Genomic DNA, 7,608 nt, shown 5'->3' with positions numbered 1-7,608 from the left:
TCTGCACTGCTGTATGAACCACAGAAATTATCTGCACAGTCCTCACCCTGAGTATGGTTCCCACAGCCATGACCCACTCCAGGCAACCACTGATCATGTGGAGCACTGATCATTTGGGGCCACTCCCAGTGATGCCCAGAGACACAGCTATACCCTGTAGCCTCTCATGTAGACACCAAGTCCCCACAGTCTCAGCTCACAAGGCTCCCTCAGTCATTGGGTGCAGAGGTTTGGCTCTTCTCTGCCAGCCTCTCTAAGTCAAAAGAGAGGCAGATGTTTCCTGAGCCACCTCTGTCTAGGTGGCTTGAGCCCTGGAGCCTATGGTATGTTGGAGGGCTGGGAGCACAGAGTGGGTTCACCTCCACCTGTCAATCCTCCCAGCCAGGCTCAAAGTCTATGGAGACTGTGGATTTTTCCCTCTGCTAGAATCTCTGGATCACACTCATATACAAGAGCCACTCGTCAAATGTTGCCCTCTCCCTGCCACTGCCACCAGTACTGCTGAGAAGATGACATCTTATCTCAGCCGCTTGCTCTGCATATAAAAAGCCCAAAAGTGGTGTTCTCACTTTCTCAGCAGGAAGCAGGTGCTATTGTGGGCAGAATAAGGTGAGATAAATGTGGCTCTTTTACTTCCACTGGGTCTGCCACTGATAATCTCTTGCTTCTAGGCTCCAGGCTAACTCATGCAATGCTCTCCCTCCGGCTATATCACCACAAAATACTACAATCTAGTCTCACCTCTGTCTCCAAGCCTCTGCTTGCTTCTATCAGCTGCTGCAGTCATGTGTTGTGTCTGTGTTTGTGCTGTGAATTTGCACTTTCTTTTTTTTATTTTTTATTTTTTATTTATTTTTTATTTTTTGACAGGCAGAGTGGACAGTGAGAGAGAGAGACAGAGAGAAAGATCTTCCTTTGCCATTGGTTCACCCTCCAATGGCTGCCGTGGCCAGTGCACCGTGCTGATCTGAAGCCAGGAGCCAGGTGCTTCTCCTGGTCTCCCATGGGGTGCAGGGCCCAAGCACTTGGGCCATCCTCCACTGCACTCCCTGGCCACAGCAGAGAGCTGGCCTGGAAGAGGGGCAACCAGGACAGAATCTGGCACCCCAACCAGGACTAGAACCTGGTGTGCCAGCACCGCAAGGCAGAGGATTAGCCTAGTGAGCCATGGCGCCAGCCAGAATTTGCACTTTCTACATATGTATACAGTATTACCCTTTCTTTGTAGAATTTCTAGTGTGGTTTTTTCTCCAATTTTTCCCTGAGAGTGTACTTCCTTTTTTTTTTTTTTCTTGACTATTTTTCGCTAGCCTAGTACAATTCTATTCATTCCATATTCTGCCATTTTGAAATATTCCTAAGATGTCTCTCTTCTTTATTGTCCCTATTATGTGGTGAATTTATAAAGAAATCATGCTTTTCTAGATGCACATAAAACATGTGTCATCAGGTACTTCCTTGCTGGATTTTTGCTGCCTCCGGAGCCCAGTGATAGTGCTGTAGGTGTGCCAAAAGGTATCCTCACAAAGTGAAAACAGGAATATGTTCTAAACTCTAAGTTCAGGACAATAGTAGCACAGCAATGCTTCTAAATATGAATGCACAGCATGACTCTGGATGACTTACAATGTTTTTATGACATTAAAATATATTGCACAATAATACATTTACAATATCACAGTGATGATTTATGACACAATAATTGATTAAGACAATACAGTGTTTTAAAACATCACAAGAGTTGTTTTATGGCATGATAATATTGCTTTTGATATCAATGGTTTTCATGACAGCACAATTGATTATGATTTTTTTAAAGATTTACATTATTTATTTGAAAGACAGAGTTACAGAGAGAGGTAGGGACAGAGAGAGAGGTCTTCCATCCACTGGTTCACTCCCCAGATGGCCACAACAGCCAGAGTTGCACCGATCCAAAGCCAGGAGCTTCTTCCAGGTCTCCCACGTGGGTGCAGGGGCCCAAGGACATGGGCCATCTTCTACTACTTTCCCAGGCCTTAGCAGAGAGCTGGATTGATAGAGGAGCAGCCAGAACTAGACCTGGTGCCCATATGGGATGCCGGTGCTTCAGACCAGGGCTTTAATCCACTGCACCACAGTGCTGGCCCCAATTGATTATGATTTAATGTTGGTTTATGTTATCACAATTGATTATGAAGTCATAATAGTAGATTAAAGATATCACAGTGGATTTTATGACATCACAATTAATTATGAGGTCACAATACATATTTATTATATCAAAATGTCTTTAAGGACATTATAATTGATGTTGACATCACAATGTCTTAATGACATCACAATACTATATTTATGGCATAACAATTGTTTATTATATCATGTTTTTTATGTAAAATTATGACATAACAATGGTTTTTAGGACATCACAACTTATTATGGCATAATTTTGGCTTATATCACAGTCATGATTTATGACTAAGCAATAATTGATTCATAACATCATAATGGTAGGTTTATAGCATAACAGTGGTGATTTTTTAAAATTTATTTGACAGGTAGAGTTATAGACAGTGAGAGAGAGAGACAGAGAGAAAGGTCTTCCTTCTGTTGGTTCACTCCCCAAATAGCCACTATGGCTGGTGCTGCACTGATCTGAAGCCAGGAGCCAGGTGCTTCTTTCTGGTCTCCCATGCTTTTGCAGTGCACTTGGTTGCCTAAGAACTTGGGCCATTCTCCACTGCCCTCTTGGGCCACAGTGGAGAGCTGGACTGGAAGAGGAGAAACTGGGACTAGAACCTGGTGCCCATAGGGGATGCCAGCTCCACAGGCAGAGGATTAACCAAGTGAGCCATGGTTCCAGCCCCGACAATCATGATTTATGACATGAGAATTGATTATGGCATCTCAGTTGATGTCACAATTGTTCATTTTGAAACAATGACCATTTTATGACAGAATGTATTATATCTTCACAGTTGTAGGTTTATACCAGTCCAAAGACAGGAGCCAAGATATTCAACTGGATCTCCCACATGAGCACAGGGTCTCAATTATTTGGGCCGTCTTTGCTGCTTTCCCAGCTTCATGAGCAGTTAGCTAGAAAAGAAGAGAAGCAGCTGATACTTGGATTGGCATCCACATGGGATGTTGGTGACACAGGAAGTGGATTAATCTACTGTGGCACCATACTGGACTAACAACAATGGGTTTTTGACATCACAAATGGTTTTAACAAAGCAATGGTCTATTTATGACACCACATAAATGTTTTATGGCATAGCTATATTTGTGACACCAAAATTAAATGATACATGTTTTATGATAAATGTTTTAAATGATTAATGTTTTATGACAGCACAATTAATTTTGATGTTGCAATGGTAGGCTTATGATGTCACATTTTATATCTTCTCATTGATCATGACAATGCCATGGTTTATTATATTGCAATGTTTGAATTATGACATACCATTATTGGTGTATGACATTAAATGGTTTTAATGATATCACAATCAATCTCAATATCATAATGATGATTTATGACATCACACTTGATTTATGGCATCAAAATGGTGGTGGTTTATGACACCACAATTAATTATGATGATCTGATTTGTGATGTTGCACTGGTTTTTATGAAGTCATGCTTAATTATGATAGCAGAATGGTTGCCTGAAGATATCACAATGAGTGGCCGGCACTGTAGCACAGCAGGTTAATGCCCTGGCCTGAAGTGCCAGCATCCCATATGGGCATGCCTTCAAGTCCTGGCTCCTCAACTTCTGATACAGCTCTCTTCTATTGCCTTGGAAAGCATTAGAAGATGACCCAAGTCCTTGGGTACCTGAACCCACATTGGAGACCTGTAAGAAGCTCCTCGCTCCTGGCTTCAGATCAGCACAGCTCCAGTCATTGCAGCGAATTTGGGAGTGAACCATCAGATGGAAGACCTCTCTCTCTCTCTCTCTCTCTCTGCCTCTCCCTGCTCTGTGTAACTGACTTTCCAAAAAAATCTTTAAAAAAAAGATATCACAATGGTAAATTTGTGGTATCACACTATTGGTTAATAGCATCACAATGGTTAGTGATATCACAACAGATTATGATACCAAAACATCGATTTATGACATCACTGATTATGATGTCATACTCTTAGAATTATCAATCCCAATTCCTTATGATATGACATCAGGTTTTCTATGACATCACAATATAGGTTTATTACATCTGAATTGAATATTTATGACATTAAAATTGCAGTTTAGAACATCAGAATTGATTTTGAACAAAATGATTTTTATGATAAAATTATTTTCATAATCTCATGATCTATTATGACATCACAATGGTAAATTTGTGATAACAATGATTCTTTTATTTTTAAAAAGATTTTGTTTATTAATTTGAGAGGTAGAGTTACAGAGAGAGACACAGAGACAGAGACAGAGAGGTCTTCTAGCCATTGGTTCAGTGCCCAAATTGCCACAATGGGTGGAGCTGAACATATATGAAGCCAGGGACCAGGAGCTTTTTTCTGGGTCTTCCATACAAGTGCAGAGGTCCAAGCACTTGGGCCATCTTCCACTGTTTTCCCAGGCCATAGGTAGAGAGTGGGATTTGTAAGGTGAGCAGCTGAGAAACAAACCATCACCCATATAGGATGCAAGCACTACAGGTGGAGGCTTAGCCCACTACACCACAGCACTGGCCGCATAACAATTATTTTTATTTCACAATTATGACAACACATTGTATTTTTATGATATCATCATGGTTTATTACATCACAATTGATGATGACAAAATCATCATCACAATCTTAGCTTATAACATCACAGTGTTTTTATGGTATCACAATAGTTTTTGAAAATACATTTCATTATGACATTACAATAGCTTTTAGGACACCACGATTATTTAAGATATCACAATGGAGGTTTATGACATTACAGTAGATTATGACAAAAATGATTGATTTAAGACATCATAATTGTTGGTTTATGACCTCCCAATTATTTCTGGCATCACAGTGGTTTTATGACCTCTCAATTGATTATGAAATCACAATGGTTTTTAGGATATCATGATTTATTATGACATCACAATTTTTAGCACATCACAGTGGTGGCTTATGACATCACAATTGAGTAAGTCAAAACAATGGTTGATTTATTATGTAAATCCTGTTTTCACTGTCCACCATATTATGCTTCTGTTTAGAATTATATCTGTGGGCCTGCAAGAACCTGGTTAGCAATTATGATACCTAATCTCATATAACTATGGAAGCCACTGCATCTTGATGAAACAAACTTTTTTTAAAGAAATTTCTCTCAGGTAGTTTAGTAAAATAACAAATAGTGGGGTAATTCAGAAAATTGGTGCCAAGAAGTTGAGTTATGCAATTAATTGTACATGAGGTTGTGGAGGAACCTTTGAAATTGCTTTGATGTGAAAGGTTGTAAGAAATTGGAGAAGGCTAGAGAAATCATAAATTTATGATAAGGGCTCAGAAGACTAGAATGCTGGTAGAAATGTGGACAGTAAAGGCCATACTGATGAGATTTCAGATGGAAATGAGATTCCTATGGGGAACTGAACTGAAAACTATGTATGTTACGTGGTGGCAAATAACTTCACTGTTTTTCATCCTTGTCTTGAGAGTGTGTGATGCTGAGTTTAAAGACTGTGTATTGATTTTATTTTGGCAGAGGGGACTTCAAAGCCATAATATATTCAAATGGTGGCATGGGTGTTAATCATATATTTTACAGTGATAATCAGTAGCCAAAGGGAACAGGGCAAAAATACTTGGAAAATTCCTAGGTTGGCCAGAGAATGAAAGAAGAAGCACTCTTATGTTTGGGACAGGCAGATGTCAATGACAAAAGTCTTGTTAAAAATGTCAATTCAGACAAAAGACAATCACGTGTTAATAAGCAAGACAATGGAGAAAGATCCAGAAGGCATCATAGAGGTATTTGAAGTTGCTCTTTCAATCACTGCCACATCAAATTCACAGAAGTGAAGAAATGTTACAAAATCTTCCAAGAAACAGTAATTTTTTTTAAGAAATTGCAGGTGTGTCATCTGTTGATGTCAGAGCTTGACATTTTCCATGTAGCACTGGTTTTGGAGGCATATAGCACTGAAGAGATAAGATAATCTTACAATCTTTGATGTCTCTGTGACATCAAACAGGAGCACGTAAGGCCAGGTTGAGTTGTACTTAATGGCAGGAAGACCTCTATGGAGAAATATAAAGTGAAAGTGTAAGAATTGAATTCCAGAGGAATTTACAAAACAGCATAGGTGCCAGCAAGGTGAAACATATGCTGAGGAAATCTACAACAAGTGTGTCACTGTAGTCTGGACAACAATATCAGCATGCAGCCTCAGAGTACACCTATTTAGTGAAGACCAACAAATCCATGAAGACAGAGACTTCCACCCAGATTTCAAAGGATGGTTTAATCAGGGTGCCCATCCCAGCATCATAGTCACTATAAGGAAGTTCCACTAGTATAGCTCCTCATGAAGCTGTGTAGAGTAGACACATCTGTGACATATATCACCAGTGAAGAAATGATAAAACATAAAAGAGATTCCATTGAACATCATAAGGATTGAGGACAGAGAGATGTCTGCAGCCAGCTGTGTGGCACAGCCAGCTGCCAGCTGGGAATTACCACCTTCCCACTGTAAAAAGTTGTTTTTTGTGCCCCATTGGTGGCAGTTTCACTTGAGGGAGAATCTTTTTTTTTTTTTTTTTTTTGGACAGGCAGAGTTAGATAGTGAGAGAGAGAGACAGAGAGAGAAAGGTCTTCCTTTTTCCATTGGTTCACAACCTAAATGGCTGTTGGGCCAGCACACTGTTCTGATCTGAAGCCAGGAGCCAAGTGCTTCCTCCTGGTCTCCATGCAGGTGCAGGGCCCAAGCACTTGGGCCATCCTCCACTGCCCTCCCGGGCTGCAGCAGAGAGCTGTACTGGAAGAGGAGCAACTGGGACAGAATCTGGTGCCCCAACAAGGACTAGAACCTGGGGCGCTGGTGCCACAGGCAGAGGATTAGCCAAGTGAGCCACGGCACCAGCCTGAGGAATCTTACAGTCCCTAACTCATGCTAACTGGGAGCCAACCATGTCTGAGCAACAATTTGGTTCTGAAAAATGAAGCCACCTAGCTTCCCTCCCGTCCCCTACATCTGCAGAACACCAGACTCAACTTTCCAGGGTCATGCAGCTAATATCTGTTCTGCTGCTATTAGAAGTGACAAGAACAGAGTCAGAGCAACTCACACCATATAGAACAGATGTCTTGCCCCCTGTGACAGTAGGAGTTTTGGGCATAATCCCAAAAGCTGTATCCATTGACTCTATATGATTCAGGGGAGTTCTCTTCTGCTACTTGGGAATAGCAAGAACAGTAGCCCCCAAAATATCTGGATCTGACATGAGGAAGTTCCCGCATTACTTCCTAGACCATAGTGCTAGGAGCCATGGGCACAAAGCAAAAAAAAAAAAAATCCATGTATGTCTTGTGAGAACTGGGGTCAGTTTCTTTGACTTGCAGAACTGGGACTGTTGACATTTATGTTATAAACTTTGGAGTGATTTGCACATGTGATA

The 7,608-nt window shown here is 40.8% G+C and overlaps 1 long non-coding RNA gene across 3 annotated transcripts in view; it reads right to left on the bottom strand.

Moving 5' to 3' along the window:
* Positions 1 to 923: 923 nt before the first annotated feature.
* LOC103346506 (uncharacterized) overlaps positions 924 to 7,608 on the bottom strand; it is a 58,077-nt gene continuing 51,392 nt past the window's right edge. The window contains exon 5 of one of the 3 annotated variants that reach the window (XR_011384429.1): positions 924 to 6,228. This is a non-coding gene — a long non-coding RNA (uncharacterized lncRNA). The remainder of the gene's footprint in view (positions 6,229 to 7,608) is intronic. The other 2 variants (XR_007913558.2, XR_007913559.2) reach the window with 2 other exon arrangements.

Source organism: Oryctolagus cuniculus, chromosome 19, assembly GCF_964237555.1.
Source record: "Oryctolagus cuniculus chromosome 19, mOryCun1.1, whole genome shotgun sequence".
NCBI lineage: Eukaryota > Metazoa > Chordata > Mammalia > Lagomorpha > Leporidae > Oryctolagus > Oryctolagus cuniculus.
This window is presented reverse-complemented; position numbering and strand designations above follow the sequence as displayed.